Source organism: Spea bombifrons, chromosome 1 (genome assembly GCF_027358695.1).
Source record: "Spea bombifrons isolate aSpeBom1 chromosome 1, aSpeBom1.2.pri, whole genome shotgun sequence".
NCBI classification, from domain to species: domain Eukaryota; kingdom Metazoa; phylum Chordata; class Amphibia; order Anura; family Pelobatidae; genus Spea; species Spea bombifrons.
The window spans coordinates 119,122,599-119,141,745 of record NC_071087.1 but is presented as its reverse complement, the minus strand read 5'-3'; the positions used below and the strand labels follow the sequence as shown (position 1 = coordinate 119,141,745).

The window sequence follows — 19,147 nt, the reverse complement described above, 5'->3', positions numbered from 1 at the left end:
CTCTGAACAATATAATCCATTCTGTATCTCATTAACATAAACAACACATGGAGTTGATAGTCTGATCTTGTTTAATGCATGGGCTATAATTTAGTAACTTGGGTTCGCATAGTCTATAGTCATTTTCCATGAGCCATCCTCATTAAGTTCTTGCTGTCTTTGAAATCAATGGGAACACTTTCTACACATGTGTGCAGGGAGTCTTGTTAGACCCCATGGAACTCCAGTTTGAGCATTAACTAAAAAGGGAGCACTAAAGCTTAACCCTCTCCTTCTGCATAGTTTACACTCCGGGGAGGGCTGGCATCTTCTGGCCCAGGTACAGCTGAGTAGACCCCTGGCCCCTTACACACCAGCACACACACACACTATAACATATACACAGACTGTAACACACATATATACACAATCACTCACACACGCGCTTACTTTAAAACATACTCACTCCATCTTACCCTACTCTTTCAATTACACCTCACTCTCTCACACCCTTAGATTGCCAGAGGCTTTCCTTATAGCTGCACGCACACTGTATGAGCAGCTGCAATTTTAACGTGGCTCATGTAGTGGCACATTATATTATCCCACTCTACTTCTGCCTCCAAGGGTGGGCCGGTCCAAGTCAGTTTGACCCATTTGAAGAATTTTGGACCATTCCAGGGGAGGAAGTCTCCCCACCATCCCGGGTCAGCCTGTCCCAGCTTATACTACTGTTAGTGTGTTGATGTAGGCTTGTACAATTCCCAAAAACCAGAGAAGTGCACTGGAGCCATGGACAGATGAATGGGCATACGTCCGTACTATAATCATTAAGTAGATTCAACAGTGTTCTCATGCCGTTAAGATGACTTGTCACCAAAATAAACCTTAGAGTGATCATATAATTAAAATAATAAAAACTGCCTTTATGTTGTGTTAAATTATTTGGTTGTTTTTACTGTTGTTTACTACATTAATATTTGTGCCATGTATTATATCATGCATCTAAACTCTTCATCATTCTGCCCTTTTTCAGCACAGGTTACAGAATTTATAGAGATACAGAATGACAGAAAGTGGTATAATATTCTAAGCACAAGTGACAGGTGAAAAAGATATCTTAAGAAGACAGGACTGTTTAAAAACCACATTATGTCGATATTAAACACTATGGCTTACAAATAAGATAATAGGTTTTTAGGGAACTTCGCAAGTTTATCACTTGTAGAACAAATGCACTAGCAGCGCTAGGAATATCGCTAATTATTATTATGCATTGTTTTATACAGCGCCATCAAATTCCATAGCGCTGTACAATGGGTCTAGGTCACACAGATCATACCTGCCCTTATTCTTTCACTAAAACGCCTCTTTCCTGTCCAAATCTCCTCTCACATGCATGCAAAGGTGGGTGAGCTAGCCTTGGGTAGCAAGAGCCAGAGGTTACGGCAGATCCCAGGCACTGGTCGCGGCATTTCAGCTGGACCAGATCAAACTCACAATCTTCTATTTTTGTGGAACCTGCATTGGGCTTCAACCGATACTGTCTTCTCCAATTATTCACACATATAAAACCAATCTCTCCCTAGAACACTGGCCATGTACACACCCTCTCTCTGTCACACATAACTCTTTAAACTCTTATATGATGAACAATCATCACATATATACACACAAAACAATGTTATACGTACCTGCTCATACCCCTAGTATGTATTAAAATACATAGATATTAGTTCACACAACCAATCTAATATACCCAGTCCTTCATTAATATACATAAGGAGCTTTTTTTTAGCATTCTGCAATAAACAGCAATCGTTTCTTAAAAACATAGGTACAGCAAATCTATCTTGCATATTGTACTATAGAAAAGCTCTTGCGTACACTGTCCATTTCTCCAAAGCTCTTTTTAATATACACAAGCCTACTTCCTATTCACACACATATCATCCATGTGCAAATTGTAATATGGTGGCCCCCTAAACATAGTGGCAGAGGTTCTGCCTTTCTAGCACCCATTAATGCAGTGACAACTATAAACATTCATATTCCCTTCCTTGCACATACTCTAATCTATACGCTACAACATACTAAAACACATCACACTGATCAGATCTACAGTCCCATACACTGAAATTTGACCAAGCGATCAGCCATACAACCAGATACCAGCTCTACAACCTAATACATTGAAATATATCACAATGATAGACTGTAGAAACCAATACACTGAAATACACCACAATGACCAACAGTGATGTTCATTCATCCAAAGTTATCTCATCAGTGTCATCATAAGTAAACAGATGAAGTTGTAAAGGACTATCTTGACATCCATTACTAGCTATTGCACTTTCCTACAATGTGTATACACCTGCTCTTTTGAGTTAAGTTCCAGCTATGGTACTCCTGCACCTCTCATCACCTTCTCAATGGCCTATAAATCAAAAATATGGTGGATATTTCCACATGCATACATTTATTTAATAGAACACAGTAATTACAAGCACAATTTTTCTTCTGATTCTAGTGATATACAGTAGACTGGTCTCTAAACGCATTCATGTAGAAAATAAACTTTTAAAGAAATACTTTGTATCATATCAAAATATGACTTAAACTGTTAATTTCCAAATAAAGAAAACACTATGTTGACTTAAAAAATATGCTGATCATTCAAAAGCCTTGTTAGAGGAAAAGGTCAAGCTACTTTATCTAAAATGCAATGCGGGAATTTGCCCAGCACTTACAGGGGGATCTCCAATGCCAGATAGACTTCTAGAGAAGATGCACCTAAAGGCTGCCCCGGGCAAGCAGAAGCAAAAATGCTGTCGTTTTTTAAAGAAAAAACAGTAATATTTAATTTGTGTACTTTACTTATAATTTTCAAAATGTTGGTAGGATTAGAGGTCAACCATGCAAAGCTCTAAAAATCAGCCCTAGCCAGAAGGGTGACATATTTTCTTTGGTAATTGGCTGCACACACCTTTGCCCAAGAGAACCTGAATTCTAATTTCAATGTTACACACAATATATATATATATATATATATATATATATATATATATATATATATAAGTCCAAAAATAGTTACCGGCACTCCAGGGACTTTCCAAATAACCACACAAACAACTTCGGTTTTCAAGTCAACGTTTCAGTCTTGTTTATTACAGACTTTCATCAGGACAGTTGGTATCATAACATAATCATTGGTTTAGTTGGTATCATAACAGAGACTCAAAGTTCCAGCCTCCTACCTCTTGCTTGTGTTTCATGAAAGTGTTTTGTTACACACTACTTGTTTAAAAAAAAACCATAAAAATAATAATAATAATAATCTTTAGAACAGGGAAATGCAAGAAAAGCTTGCTCTATGTGCTGCGCATGCTGGCCTTGTATTGTAGTAACTCCAGAACCACGAAAAAAAGAAAGAGAGAGAGAAAGAAAGAAAGAAATTAAAATAAGTGAGATATAGAGAAAGATAGGAAAAAGGTAAGAAAGAAAGGGCCAATGTGAGGAAGTGTGAGTAAAAGACTTTTCTTTCAGACAGCACTTTGTGTCTTTATTTGAAAAGAAGGTAATTTACGAGGCATACGAGCAGCTTATTAAGGATGAATAGATTACAAAATTCATCACGTGCCAAATATAGTTCCGAATTGTTCTCCTCGTCTCTGCCTTAGGGAGTGCTGCCTCGCAATGTTGGTAATTAAATCTTCTTTGGGATGAAAACAAACACAGTTAAACGAGCGATGCTTCTTAAAACCAAACACTACCCTCCCTGTGACTTGATATCTGTGTTGGCTCTCTGAGAGATTGAGTCAGTCGCTTTAATTGGCACTGCACCTTTAATGTGTCTGCGTTCTAAGAATCGAAGCCGCAGCGTGTGTACAAGGAAGTTACTCATTTTATGATTATTTGATTTTGTTCTTGAAAGCCAAAGCTCTGCTTTACATAATTAGAACGATTATACCTCGGTGTTTTCTCTCTGCTAAATACAGCGGAGAGTACCCAGCGATACTGATGACAAGCTATTCCATGTGATTAACCCCTTCATTGCCTGCACAAGTCAAAGTAAAATGGCCCAGCACTAAGAAGCACTTTTGCCCTCTAAAGGATCCCCCCCCTCCCCAAAAAACTACTTTTGCCTTTGGTGCAGAACAGATGGCATTTCAGTTTGTTTGCAGCAGTAACATCTGGGACTGAAGTGTGATGGTTTTAGGGAATGCAAAGTACAAATGCTTTTCCCCAGGGGGAGAATAGTTAGACAATAGCGCGCATGCAGAGCCGATCCCAAATCTTTCGTTTAAAACAGGATATTTAAAGCCGTGGCCGGCACCAATAGTGTTAATGCCACGCACTCAAGCAGTTGATCCAAGTGATGATTTTTTGCGGGGCTGTAAGAAAGATAGTGGAATTTGCTTCTTTTTTTTTTAATCAGATATCTTATAATTTCTCTATCATTTTCAACATGCAGGGGAATTGCTTTCTGGTGCTGACATACATACCCATATCATAAATATCCATATATTATTATTATCTTTTTATTTATAGAGCGTCAAAAATGTACGCAGCGCTTTGTTACAATACATACATTCTAGGGGTATGAGAAAATTGAATTGACAGAATAAGACAAACCGATACATTAGGTAAAGCTCACAAGCTTGAAATCTAGAATAGGATGTTAATACCCTTTACTAGACAATACCAGTATATTTTCACGTGGGAAGGGTGTTCACGGGATATTAGTGTCTGTGAATACAGCTGTAGACCTGATTTATTGTTACCTTTTTTTAAGCAGGATTACAGTGTTGAGGAAGTTGAGATATAAAGGGATAATATACAGAGATGTCTCACTCGCTCCATATAAAATATACTCATTGACATGGAGATGACTGGTGTTATCCTTTATCTGGAAAGGGGTAAAACACTCGGAGAACTGTAACTCCAAATATAAAGGACGTTCAGGGCCTTGCTCATGGCAGGCAGGGGTGTACAATTTCTGCCCCAGCAGGCTGTGTGTGTTTATACCCCTGACATCTGATCTGCAGTGCAGGAGAAGCACAGACTTGCCCATTGTGGGTTAGGGGTGGGGGTTACTCTTTGTAGTGGCCCATCATTCCTGTACTGATTATGCACTGATGCCAGACCATCCCTGCTCACAAGGACACACACACTACCCCCACCCTGCCACAGGGTCACAATATGTATGTATCTCATATGCAAATACAACGCAACTGGGCCCCAGCTGCTGCATGCAAAAAGGGGATCTGCGGGTTGGAATATAAAATTGGGTTCTGAAGAATATGTTACAGCGCACTGAACCATGATAGCCCCTATGACGTTTATATATATATATATATATGTATGTGTATATATATATATATGTATATATGTGTGTGTATGTATATGTGTGTGTGTATATACTGTATATATATATATATATATATATATATATATACATACATACACCGTAGGAGATCTCATAGTATATGTATGTGTATATATGTGTGTGTGTATGTATATGTGTGTGTATATACTGTATATATATATATATATATATATATATATATATATATATATATATATATATATATATATATATATATATACATACATACATACACCGTAGGAGATCTCATAGTATATGTATGTGTATTGGTGGGCAGGCAATATACATATCAACAAATGGCCACTTTATAGGTGGATGGCATCTTTACGCCTCAATTAGATTTCTCCCCCAGGTTCGAAATGGAAATTCTTTAGAAAAAGCCCCACGAATTCGCAAACGTCGTCGCCATGTGTAGACCAGAGATAAGCTCCATGATGTCAGGTACAGATGTTTCTCCCCATGCGCCGTGACATTCCTCCCCCCGCCCTCCCCTCCATACATTACCTTGCCCCTCTACTCTTGCCCCCTCTCTCCACTCCTCCCTTCTTGTGCCACTCTCTCCTCCTTCTTGTGCCCGCCCTGCCTCTCTATTTTCTCTATCGTGTGCCCTCCTCCGGCCTCTCTCCTCCCTCCCGTGTCCTTTTTCTCCTCCCTATCTCTGTCACTAGTTTTCCCCTGTGCCCTCCTCCCTCTCACCATCTCTCCCTGGCTCCTGTTCATATTGCAGGTCAGGGGTGAGTCCCCCACGTCACGCTGGAAGATGGCGGCCGGGCGGCTGTGAGATGAGGAGCTCGGGGCTGTGCTGCTGACAGAGCCGCTCACATGCAGTAAGGTAAGCGGCTTGTACATGTGGCAGGCTAGAGGCAGCGCAGGGCAGAGATGGCATCCGCGGGGCGCCGGGGTAGGCAGGAATTGCGCGGGGTGCAGTGTTGTGTAAGTTGAGGGTACATAGTACACGGGGAGAGGGGTGCGTGGAAATGCGTGGAGATGCAGTATGTGAGTTGGGTGCGGAGGGCGAGCGTTACCTGCACACACATATACAAGTAATGGAGTTTGCGGCTGCATCGTGGGTGCAGGGAGCGTGCATGCATTAAAGGTGGGTGTATTGCAACATAAACCCGGGCTGTGTGGGGCTCCATTACGTGCGTTTATTGCTAGGGGCAAATATACATATACGAGAGGGGGGTGGGGGCTTTGTGCACGTTGGGGGGGGGGTCATAGAGGCAATAAGCGTGCCTGCACGGGGGTGGTGTGTGCCATATTGGGCTGTGTCAACAGTGGGTGCGCATAGAATGGGTGGGCAAGGAGGGGGGGCATGGGGTTAGATAAGGGGGAGGGTAGCGGTAATGTGTAGATACTATAGTAGGTGGGTGTGGAGAAGGAAGCTGATTACACCCTAATCGGTTTCTGCTGCTAGTGTGAACCCCAGTACATTGCGCGAGTGGCACATACTTCCTGTGGGTACTCGCATTTACTGTGCGTATTATTTCTAGGGCGTGTGTGTATACATATACCGCACGGTTCTATGCTGTGTATAGGTGATTGCTTGCTTTGCTTCTGGCAACAAAGGGGTTATCCTAACTTATTCGCTTGCCCATACAATAGCATCTGCTTTGCGTTAAGTGCGTATCGGACCCGGTAACAACATTAGTCTAACCCTGGCAAAAAAAGAGGCAGTGTAGTACGTATGAATTAACCCTTTCAAGTCTATTGAGGGTCACTCGAGGAAGTCAACACGGGTTCATTATTTATCTCCCTGCCATTGCGGCTTACTTGTGATGACAGTATTCGGCTTTTGGTTTTTTTTTTTATATAAAGCGTAAGAAAGGCGACCGTAGAATCATTGTGCTTTCGTAGGATTCTTTGCAAACCGAGCCCAGTGTGCTGATCTGGCACTAACTTTGTTGGCTTCCACGCCTTCTAAAGAGTTAATTTTTTGAGCGTTGGCTACGTATGCAATCTTCATGCTTCTCACGCATGTGTGTTACATGGATGGGAACCTGCTCTGGCATTAAGGTGAATAAGCACAGCGTATTATGGCATGTTTCGTTGCCATAGGTGGTGGAGAATTGGCAGTTGAAGTTAACCACGCGTGTTAAAATCATTACACGTTTAATTCTCAGCCGCCGATATTACGTTTACAGTCTTTTTTCTTACTAGGGTTACTGAATATCTTTGAAAGGAATAGGAGATATTCACTTCCACTGTAGGTTATGGTAAATACAAACAGGAGGGGGCATATGGGGGGAGGGGGTGTATGTATTAAACATGGTTTCTCTCACCTTATCCCTCAGTTCCAGGTAGCGATCTTGTATTTGGCATATTCTCTGTCCGATCAATTATGCCGAAACGCTTCTGAAGATTCCCATTTGATGGATGGATGGGTTGTGGGGGGTCGTTGCTATTCTTCAAAATATATTTGATGTGGGCAGTGACAACGAAACGTATGATTATATTTTAATATCGACGTTTCCTTGTGTTTGACGGGTTGTGGTCGCGTTTATATTGCATTATACGTGCAGGGAAAATACGCCGACGTGGTAAGTTAGGTGACGTAACATTACAATTAAAATGCTTTGATGTGCTAAGCAGTTGCCCCGTGAGGTGGTTCTTGTTGCCCTTTTAAGGCATCTTCAAAGAGCTGTCTACCTATTCTGAAAACCATTTATTGCTGCGTCTGATTGCTAGCTCTTTGGCGTTCTTTACGTTACTGGAATTAGTTTATTCCTTAAGGTACGAAAGACGTTATCATCGTGACGGCGGAATGGTATTGGGCTGAAAAGGCTTATTTTTACGTAATTAATAATATGTATCGTCCCTCTAATGTGTAGGCTTTTTGTAAGGCACTTATTGAACTTTCCACCCCCTTTACTGATGAAAGGATCAGCTGCACACCTCGTGTATGTATCAGACTAATGGTTTCGGGAGAAGGAACGTTGACGAAACCTTTGATATTTTTGGTAGCGACTGACTTAGGCGCACACCTGGAATGTAACGTGCCGGGAACCGATGTTCTCTCTACTTCATGCCCCTGGCCCTGCTAGAAGGTGCAAACCTGCTTAAAATTTATATGGTTTATGACGCTAAGCATTTTTCTTCCTTTCCAAAAAAATTTAAAAAAAACATATAAATGCAGAAATTAGTGGAACTTAACTCCCAAACGAACGAAAAGTGCCATTTTTAAAATGCTGGTGGTTGTAGAAGGCTTAATAGGTTGGTACGGAGTCATTTCTATATAAAGCCGCCTGTACGCTGTGCCAAGCAAGTTGTTCCTTAACAGGTTTTCACTAATTGCTGAAGCACAATCTCCCAAACTACATCTGTCAATGTCTATTTATTAATAAAGATCTTGATCCAAAAAAGGATCGAAGACCACCTTCAGGACACTGCCCCCTAAAAGCAGAGGGCGTTTGGCTTTTTCTTTTTTTTTTCTTTGCACGTCTTGCTGGCTGTTTTCTTTTCATTTGTGTGTTTTGTTTTTTTTCCTGAGTCACTGTATCTTGTTTATCTCGCTATGCAAAGCGTTGTAGGGCAGCGTTGGGGGAAGACCTCTTGGATGGCACATTTCCTGGTGCCTCTTAAGCACAAAGGAGTGGAGAAAAGGGAGATAAATTGCAGCCCTGCAAGTGGCCGGCTTTTCACCAGCTATCTGATCCTGATGTCTTCGGGGCTATTATTTACAGGGGTGGCTGACAGTTTCAGGTTTAATTATTTAAATCAGTTTGACCCTACTGGGTCAGCACGAACTGCCCTTTTATTATTCAGAGGTAGGTCCCTTGCTGCATCAGACATGCGCTTGGGATGATGCAAAGAGCCATGATTCTTAAACCTTGTCCTTGCTTTGTAATACAGATTTTGTTGCTGAAATTAGCTTCAGAGCTCTTTCTACTGTAGCGGCTAAGGATTAACCCCCTGTTACCCAAATGTGCTAATTAGCTGCGGCAGGAACTCCAATAATGCCTTTTGTGGCATTTTTCTCTGTTTTCAACATTAAGATGCCATGTCTTAATTTTAGGAGTTTAATGCAAAAGGAGAGTTATATATTTTTTTTTTCCTGTTTCTTTAAAGCCACTCCTTTTCTGACTTACTGAAAACGTCATACATATAGATTTGTTATGGATAAACAGGTTTCCTCAGACAAGCCTTTATTGGCTTACTTGGAACAGTATTTGACGTTTAACATATGATACTACCTAAAAATGAAAAAAATATATTTTGATCTGTTTTCAGTATGTTTAACCTCTGCCTTTCTATAAATCAACCTCCCTATCCAACCAAGAGGCAAAATCAGCTTTAATATGCTGCTTAACCATGCCTTGGAAAAAAATATCGGTGTTCATGGTTTTTTGAATTAAGTTTAATTTTTTTTTTGTAATAAAAAGGGGACTCCCTCTCCCATCCCATGTAACACCCCCCACCCTCAGTAAAAGTACAAAATAAAAGGATTGGATACATAAAGGGGTTTTTAGCCCTGATTTGCTGTGTCAGACCTCTAACCTGGCAGCATGTTACAACATATTGAGTAAAATGTTGCAAAACCTGTCTGGCTAGAATACAGTAAACAAGGGGCTACAGAATGTTTTTTGCCCACCTGCTGTGTTTCTATTATGTTGTCTATAAACCCGATACATTTTTTTTGTTTTCTTTTAGTGTTTATATGGTTCTTCTACGTAATACCTGTCTTTTTATGCCTAATGTGCAATTTTGCGCATTATGCTTTCCTTTCTGCATATCGGGTTAATGGTAGTCGCATGCAATTCCTGAAAAGTCTCTCTTCAGTAATAATAAGTACAATGAAGAGAGGGTTTGATCTGTTGCCAAGATAAATGCAGACACAGCACAGATAAAAGGTCTCACGGTTGCCCTACCTGTTTTTCAGTAAGTGTGAGGTATGACTGCTCCTGGAACCTGTCCCAGCCAAACCACCAGCCGGGATTAGTGCTCACGGCATAATGTGATTCTTAACTATTTTGTGCAATGGGCCAATCTGTTCTTCATATTACGTGATTACTGAAAAACAAGTTTTGTTTGTGATATGTATATTTCTGTATTTTCACGCAGTAGAGAAAGTATACGCATTTGTGACATGGTGAGACCATTACTGTATAGAGCTTATGTTCTAAAGGAGTGTAATGTGGGCCAACTAGGTTAATAAGAAGTGCAAACCTACTGGATAGTGGGACTTCTGTAGTTCCATTCATGGATTATTTTTATTCGATGATCATCGGGGAACGCCATGCTTGTTTCAATGTCATTGTGTCAATAAGAACCAATATGAAAGACTGCTTGGTTACTTAAGCTTCCTCGAGACATTGGAAGTTTTATTTCTAAAAGCCAAGGGTTATCTGTACTTGTCTACAAACTCTCTTGATGCCTCATGCTTGGGTGGTGGGTGCAAGTTTGAGAAGAGACCTAGCAGCAACATGATTGGGTTTAGTCACTGAAGGTGGAATTAACAGTAGAGTTTGCAGGAAAGTTATGGTTCCGGCAACCTTGGTCAGCATTCATTTGGAAGGCTCAAGGCTATCAAGTTTCTTCAGCAAGAAGGACCTTGTGTAATGCATAATTCAGTGGATTAGGGAACTATGAAGAAAACATGCTGATTTAAAAAATGCATTATATAGGGTGAGCTAAGATCTTCCTGCAGTAGAAGTTCAAAGGGGAATTGGACCTGCACCAGTCTCCTGACAACTCGTCCTTTAGTGAATAGACCCAATTGTATATGAGATGGGATGATGGAGGTTGATATGATTTAAAAAGAAAATAAGTTAATTGTCCTTTTAAAGAGTAACAAGGTTGATTATCTACGAAAAAATGAGATTCCTAGAATATACTTTATACTACAAGTGAATGTTCTGCTGCACCACATACCCCTGTGCTAGTAGTTCATAACCGTAGTCCACAGCCACATGTTTCCTTAATTACTAGAATGTCTTTTGTTATTAAAGTAGGCTTAGCCGAAATGCCCAGCCTATACACTCCAACAGCGATACGGTTAGCACCGGGGCCTTCGTATAGGAAATCTATGCATAAATACTGCAGATAAACATGTTTTTGTTGTATCATACGTCACTGGAGGTGTTGCCTGTGACATGAAGGACGTTGTGGTAGTGATATTGACTTTATGTGATGTATGTCTTTTTTACGTCCTGGTGAATATCCAAGCATATCAATCTATGTCTTCAAGTCTTTCATCAAGTCATGCGTTTAATATTTACCCAAGCCAAAAGGGTGAGATGTTAAGAATCCTACCCAGGGTGCAACATTTTCAGTTTTCTTACTCTTCTGTTCCATGGTAGTATTTTAAAAGTAATGTAAATGAGGACATCTAGATGGACGTGTGAAGCTAGAAACTGCATGATGTGACTTCTGGTCTATTGATAAATAAACCAACGTTATCACTCTTCAGATGTGGAGACCACCTGGCCAACCCTTATTTCCCTGTTAAGCATCATTGGCTGGCGTGTTCTCACATGGCATTAATTCTACTTCGCTTTGGCATAATCTATGATGTGAGCTTTACCGTCATTGAAAATGCAAGTTACTTTGAAACTAAATTCCTCCCTCTAGAAAGAAGAGCTGCCTCCATCCTAAATTCTTTGGCCCATTGTATAGTACAATCTTCATATAGTGGCTGGAAGCAGCCATTTTCCTTTTCTTGAATGCTACAGTTAAAGCTTCTTGCTGCAGGGGCCCCTTCATTTCAGAAGCAAGCCTGTACTAATAAAACAGACAATTCTATATGAATATAGATCCACATACACACGCATAAAATATGCCCCTAATTAATGTGTTGTGTAATAATGATGTGCTCTGTAAGCAGCTCTCCTTTTGCCCTGTTAGCGGTTCCTGTCCTGGGTATTCTCTGGGTTTGCTGTGAATAATACATAAGCCCGTATCTCTCTGTCCTCTCGCTCCTGCTACGCTACTGATTGAGGGCCGTTCCACATCTTCCTGAAAGCTTCTCCATTACTCAGGGGCATTTTGCCCCCTTTCCTTTATTCCTATAATGCATCATGCAGCGGAAACACTCAGCGTGCTAAGTGTCCAGCATCCTTTTGAGCGATCCCCTGAAGGTACTTGCGGGGCCTGGGTTATAGATAACTTCCTTGAAGGGGAAAAAGGACCAAATGGTTATTTAATTGCTTTAACCGATTGCCCTTTCTTTGCCCTAATAACATCCATTACGATATTCGTCATTGGTACATGTTCGGGGCGTATTATATTTATATCTCAGTGTGGTTCCTGGAGTGTCTAGTTTTTCCTGTTCACATGATTTTTTTTTGCCATGTACCGTGTGAGTTTAGATCACGTCACTAGTGCAAGTATTTTGTTGCACCAACTGGAGCAGATTTTGTCCCGGGTCAAATAACTGTGCCATCGGATTCAATTCCATCCCGTTTACACAACATAAATACATGTTGAAAACTCAGTTCTATTAAAATAATTGCTATTATTTGCCATCGATTTTGTGTCGGCGCTGTACAGTGAGCAAACAGGACATTACCAGTTGTGCATCACATAACAATTTGCACTTATAGAAACAAAAGGGTGGTAAAGTCCTGCTCAAGCAAGCTTACAATCTGGATTTATTGTAGTGAATCGGCCTTGACAAACGTCTCCTGCGAAAATAATTGAATCAGCCATAAGAAATGACAGCGTATAGGTGACTGAATTATATAAGAAACCTTGCTTATGTACCGTATTTGCTCAATTATAAGAAAATATCCATTGTCTTATATTCAAGGCCGTCTTCTAATCAAACCTCAAATAGAGGTCTGACTACAAGACTAAGATCCAGATCCCCCACAGCACTGCAGGGGATCTGGATCCTCCTCTCTGCGAGCTGGTGGAGGTCTGCGAGGCGAGCAGACAACCTCCGCTGCTGTCAGCACTTCCTCTGGGGCTTCTTTGACTAGCGCCGGCATCACATGACCTTCCGGTACTAATTCACAGAAGCTCCGCGGGAAGTACGGGCATCAGCAGCAGCAGCAGCGGAGGTTGTCTACGTGCATTGCACAGACCTCCACCGGCTGCCCCACTAGACACCAAGGAATCTGAAGCACGGGGGACAAGTCTAGGGATGCACTTGTAAGTCAGGGGAGGGTAAGAGTGGCGTATGGGGGGGTATAAGGGCTTTCTGGTGGGCACAGTGGCACATAGGGGGGTTAAAGGGCATATCTGGGGGGCAGAGTGGCACATAGGGGGTATAAGGCATTTATGGGGGGAGAGTCGCAAATAGGTGGTATAAGGCATTTCTGGGGGGGCAGAGTGGCATATAAAGGGGGAATAAGGCATATCTGGGGGGCAGATTTGCATAACTGGGGGCAGGTTGGCAATCATAGTTTTTATTAAATATGAAAAAATAGTTTACATGTGAATTCGTATTTCCTAGTAAAAAAAAATTTCTTATAGGGTAGTCTTATATTCAGGCTATTTCTTTTTTTTCCTAAATTACTTTTTTTGGGGGGGTTGTCTTATAATCGAGCAAATACGGTTTCTTTTCTTTTCTCCCTAAAGGAATTGCCATTGTAACTTTGTAGTGTAATCGCTGATGACTTAATCCCAGATATCATTGCTGGCACACATTTATAAAATGACAAATAGTTATATATTATTTGATTATGTTGAGCGCGTTCGTGGAAATGCCACCCATTTTTCCTCCAGTGCCTAAAGGGTTAACGGGCACTGTCCTGGATCTAACGGTTTTTTCGTGCACTGCCGTTTAGGAGACCAGGGCAGTACGCTGACCGTATCTGAAAGGAGGTGGCTGTCCTGCATCCGTGTGACTGTTACACGTAGGTCAGTCTTGTAAAGCATGAATCAGCCTGTGTAGAGGAAGTGCATTGAAAGCATTCCAAACTGCAGGGCCTTTTAATAGCGCTGGCTGTAATCCAGACTGAGGGAACTCAGCGGGAGAAGCCGGTTTGCGTACGGTAGGGCAGGGGACCATTGAGCATTACATGTGTTGTATATCTTGTAATATCCTCTGCTGGATGTTAGAATGCCAGAGATTGCCCGTCATTTCATATGCATCCCGGGTTTTTGTGCCGTTCTAGTGTACGTGCCACAGAATATATGGTCGGTAGGATTTCTGAGTTGATTACTGGTTAGTTGTAGGCTTGAGATGGAGATCTGTGTATGGATGACAGGAAAATGTGTATATTGGTTTTACAGCCTAGTATTTTCCAGTCCTGGTTTTTTTTGATGTGTGTATGAAATCCAGGTCCACGTTTACACGAGTTAAGTTTAAGTTACTTAAAAAAAAAAAAAAAAAAAAAAAATCACTGTTAGCACATTTTTTATTTAGCTCCAACAATTTACAATACATATATTCAAGGGCTTGACAGACTAAGACAAACCGACAGATTAAGTAGAGAGGGCCCTCCTTGCAAGCTTACAATCTTCATTTATCCAGACCTGTATATTGGGTCGGTACAGAAAGCTGGGGAAACCTACACAAAATGCACAATGATTTTAAGGCTACAATATGTGCTTAGCTGCACCGTAGGCATGCTCTAGAGATGAGCAGCGTTTCATTGGAAGAGGCTTCTCAATATTTTGCATTGTGCTGGAGCAATTTCAAGATAAATTGTAAACTTCTTGCCCTCTGTCTTTTCTTTGCAGTAAAGGGCAGTGTCAGGGGCCCCCAGACACCGAGCAGGCAGCTGCTTCTTCGGCACGAGATCCATTGTCTATGGTTTCTGGCTGCCCTCTTGGGTTACATGGGCAGATGCCAGCTTGCATAGCGTGAATGGCGCAGAGTGTCAGAAATTCCTGGAAAAGCATTTCCTTCGCTCCAGGTCATTCGCACGCTGAAAGCAAAACAGGCTTGCGTTGGCAAACTGGCAGCGTTCCTGATGGGCGTATTTATTTATCAGCTTCCAGCTCGTTTTCTTTTAACACGTTAATGTCACATATGCTGTACTACCATATCTGCGGTGCTCTGGAAAGGTATAGCAGGGAGCAATTTTTGTAACGTTTTCAGGCTTGTTAAGCATTCACTTTTTTTTTTTTTGACGCAAGTGAAAGACCATTCCTCTGACTCTTACTGGTCTGTGAGGGTGAACATGTATTGCGCTAAATATATTGTCTCATGATTCTCATACATCTTCCAATTATTGTGGGAAGTGTATTAGATTAAACAATGTCTTCCCACAAAATGCTTATATTGGGAATTCATCGTACATCGGCTACTGTACACTACTATTTTTAGTCCGTATATGAAGCGTGCTCCAGTCTCCAACACCCCCTCCCTTAAGTGTTTATTCTTTGGCTGTGATCTGTGTTTGTTTTGTTTCTGTTCATTAATCTGGTATTCCAGCCTTGCAGCAGGGTGATTTCTGACAAAGGTCCTCAGACCTCTCATGAGGGCAGAGATATATAGCGGAGGGAGGGCTGAGAGGAGACCCTTTGTGCATATGAAAAAGGCCTCATTATCCATCCAAAGAGGGCTCCACGTCATGTGACCTTCTGCACTAGAGGGCGTACCTCGGGGTGAGGAGGTGAATAGATGGGCTCCAGGGACTCGTCCAGTGACGGCAACCAATTTAATAATTCATGCCTAATTATTACGGGGCTGTTACAGTAGTGCTCCTGTAACTTGCTTGGGATGCAGCTTTGTCTATTCAGGGCAATTAACTGATTTCCTGCTTTACTTCCTTCAGAGATATCATTCAATCATGTGTATAATAATAATATTATTATTATTATTATTTCAAGATAAGTGGACCTATTAATGTTAAAGTGCTTATAATATCCTGATATGTATCTGTGGGGAAGAAACCCTAAAATCTTGGATGCAGTTCTGCCATATCTGACTTTTTTTTATTTTATTTTGTTTAGTGAACACTGAGGAATAAGTAATAAATCATGGAGTAGTGGAGGTGAAAATTGCTTTTCTCCAAAGGAGGGTGTTTTAGAACAAGTACCATCTCCTATTGTTTGTTTTTTATTTTTTTTTATAAATTTTGCAACATGTTTGCATATTGCATAAATAAACAATAGCTCTGCCAGCTATTTGAGAAAACCAGATCTTGGAGACTCCGGTGATGTAATGTTTAGACGCCGGCATCGTGTACAGTAGTAAATTTAGATGCGTGATTGTTTTTATTAATGATATATATGACTAGCGTATTGTAAATTCATTAATGAAGGGAGATTCAGCTGTCATGTAAACTGAGATCTGTGGCTATAGGTGGCAGAATTTAGCAGATTAATTCATTTTCTGTCCTGATCTTTTTTTTTTTTTTTTTTTTTTTCCATTTCCCCAAAGTAAGCGATAACCAATTAGTTGTTGGGGGGGGGGTGTCATCATAAAAATAGAACAGGAAGTTATGGTGGTGCGTTTGCATATGTAAACATAATATGTAACATAAATCAGTAGGCTGTGTACCGAGCTGCAAAATGCTATATTTTTGGGAAAAGCAACAGGTCTGCTTCAAGGGCTCATGATAGAGAGAATACTAATGTAATTCAGCATTATAAAGCATAATCCTTTTCAAAACATAAAATTGCATGGTAAATTAAACAAAAATCCAACCTGTCATCTTAGTCATTATTATGTTAATCATTTAAGTGTCTGGTAGAGAGTGTAGTCGGGCTTTTGGTGAGTCCAGTTTATCATTCATTTCCAAGCTTGCTTTAGTTAAAATGCATGGAAGGCTTGCTCTGTCCTTTTTAAACTGATTAAATTCTTAGCGCTAAAGGGGTGAAAAGGGGGCTTTTCTTTTTGGCTGTATGATTCAGTAATTGTCTGTCTGCTTTAGGGTCTTTGCAAGGTGCATCTGTCAGTTTGACCCGAGACAGCAGGACAGTACAATAAAATGAGGGGGGGCAGTGGCTGGACTGATGGTGGCCCTTTCTTTATTCTTCATCCTTCTTTCCTTCTGACATTTCAAAGTGGTTTTACATTGTGTCTTTCTCTGTTGGGATCAGCATTTGGATCTTCCAACACTAAAGAGTCACTACAGAATGTGCTGTGAGCGTACAGCCTTGGCTTGTAAGGCTGCTTCCTATATTATTGTATCACTTTACCCTGCCCCCTCCAGCGAGCGTCCCCTTTCTTGGTCTTACCACTTTCAGACCTTAATTACGTCCCAGCTGCAAGAGGCCAGGGGCTCCGTTTCTCTCTCCATCTAGCTCTTGTGTCAAATCTAATGGTGCATCATCTGCTGCTTCAGGAGTACCTCCTTTATTTAAATGCCAGGCCGTTCACTGCCCTTGAATGGAATCAGCGGTTACTTTCTTTGTTAGTGCAATCCAAAAATAATATGCACCCCACACTCAGACCAACCGGTAACTCTTCAAGTGCTGCTAGGCTATGCCAGCCATTGAAAGGATAGCCTGGTACACCCCGTGCTTCCATCATATAGATTTACCAAGATTCCAGATGGCAGCCTCTATAACATCTGGGGAAGTCTAATGTCCTGTAGTCTCCTGATCAGCCTTTATTGTATATGGTCTCTGTATCTTTATCATTTCTATAAATATTGGTTGGTAGGTGCAAACATTGCAAGTCTCACGAAGTGCCACTGTTTATTGTACTCGGCCTCCATGGTTACAAAGAATCCTTAGAGATAATCCGACATAAGGCTTCCAGCTTTACCAGAGGGCACCCAGTTCACTTATAACCGGCAGATCCTAATCAAGGTCTGCACCTTGGATATATCTTTTTTTCTTCTTCTGTTGGACGTGCTATTCCAAACACCTCAAATGCAATGTAATAGGACGCCTCCGAGATTGTCTTACGGAAATATTTTTCATATTGCTTTCTTCTACACGATGCATGGTTCAGTCCATATGTACCTGTTTATAGAATGCAGAAAGTGGATGGATCTACGCTGCGGAACGGAAAGGGTTATATTCCATACCTGGCCTTCTAGGAATGCTTGCTAACCGCATGTTCTCTGGGTATTGTTTTGCCTGCAGCCTTTTAAACAAATTACTGGCACCTTCCTGGGTGGGCGGGGGGTTGGGGATGATGAAAGGCTGGCTTACCTTGCAGCAGAAAGGGCATCTGTGCACAAAAGCCATTAATGGGAAGTTTGTTTTATTGTTTTGGACTGACCACAAAACGCAACTGATGTAGGTGCTCTGCCAGATTGGTGTGAAACTCGATCAGCCGCTATAGTTTTTGGATGCAGGAAGCTAATTGTGGCTGTACCTGTTCCAAACCGCATATTAGCATATGCATGGGGAGGGTACTTTTGATTCGCACCATTTTCTTTTACTGGATTTCACTATGCAGACCCATCACAGTGCCTGAAATGTTTCAACCAAAATAGGCTGGTGACCAAAAAGAGGACTGGCTGAAGGAGGAAAGAAAGAAAAATAAAATAAAAACAATCATACAAATCAAGTGGATCTGACATTAATATTTCTTTAGGTTTAGTTGGGCTACTAAATTGTAGATTTTGTGATAGTGACAGATTCACTAAGTGTTAGTAGCTTTTGCTTTGTACACTGACTGAGCTAATATTGAAATATGTGCAGGAATGTCCCTTTTAATGTAATAATGGGCAATTTAATGCCAGTATTTGCAGTAGCTGGGTAATCGTGTGGTACTCATGTACTAAAAGTGTTAACGTAATCATGGTGAGCCATTTTGATTTATAAAGTAACTGAACTAACAGATCACACCACTCCTACTAATTTCATTCCTCACCACGCACTGCAATGGATTCCGAAACCTGGCTATGGGAGCTCCAAGTTGCCAACTAATGGCTGGTCTCCCATCCAGTTGCATCACCGTGTGTTACTCCCAGGGACCTTGGG

At 41.2% G+C, this 19,147-nt stretch overlaps 1 protein-coding gene across 2 annotated transcripts in view; it reads left to right on the top strand.

Annotated features, from left to right (window-relative positions):
* Positions 1-6,088: 6,088 nt before the first annotated feature.
* HIC2 (HIC ZBTB transcriptional repressor 2) overlaps positions 6,089-19,147 on the top strand; it is a 45,217-nt gene continuing 32,158 nt past the window's right edge. The window contains exon 1 of one of the 2 annotated variants that reach the window (XM_053470832.1): positions 6,089-6,203. The gene's annotated coding sequence lies outside the window, so the exon portion shown is untranslated. The remainder of the gene's footprint in view (positions 6,204-19,147) is intronic. The other variant, XR_008355037.1, reaches the window with a different exon arrangement.